Here is a 626-nt window from a genome sequence, read left to right as displayed (position 1 = left end):
TTTTTATGTTTTACATGTTCATTCACATATCAATTCACTAGTCTCATCCATTCATCTGTAAATTACAACTGAATTGCACAGTAATACATCCACGATTCCACTGACCATACAGATAGGGATGATTGGACCTCCCTCATCCCATGAAAGATGAAATTATTAAAATACAAAAATTGAGAACTTAACTCTTTAGGCTTAGAACAAGGATGCTGGGGTGCACCTCTGCTATACTATAGAAAAAAAAGAAAAATCAAAAATACCGATGCAAAAGGGTTGAATAGGAAAAGCATAGATGAAAAAAGAAAATGGATACAAGACCTGGTACTAGACAAACGATGGACGGATCGGAGTGACATATCTAATCCATCCATCCCATCTTTTCAAAAACAGACCCTGTTTTAGTCTTTTAAACTGAGCAACTATTGTCTGCCCTGACTGTTGCATCACGCAGCAAATTTCACAGTTATGAATCAACCATGGTCTCAAAAATAAAATTACAACACCATGAAAATCATAAAGCCAAAGCAAAATCCTACTCATCATTGACCTGAAAAAATTTTTATACAACCAACAAGGGAGGGAAAAGAGAAAAGGGAAATTTGAACCCTGAGAGAAACACTGAGCTGAGT

At 35.9% G+C, this 626-nt stretch overlaps 1 protein-coding gene across 6 annotated transcripts in view; it reads left to right on the top strand.

Annotated features, from left to right (window-relative positions):
- Positions 1-626, top strand: part of LOC111657893 (uncharacterized) — a 248,117-nt gene that overhangs the window by 235,005 nt on the left and 12,486 nt on the right. The gene's annotated exons all lie outside the window — the stretch shown is intronic.

Source organism: Seriola lalandi, unplaced genomic scaffold (assembly GCF_002814215.2).
Source record: "Seriola lalandi dorsalis isolate HSWRI2012SDOR001 ecotype SW California unplaced genomic scaffold, Sedor1 jcf7180002054418, whole genome shotgun sequence".
NCBI classification, from domain to species: domain Eukaryota; kingdom Metazoa; phylum Chordata; class Actinopteri; order Carangiformes; family Carangidae; genus Seriola; species Seriola lalandi.
This window is presented reverse-complemented; position numbering and strand designations above follow the sequence as displayed.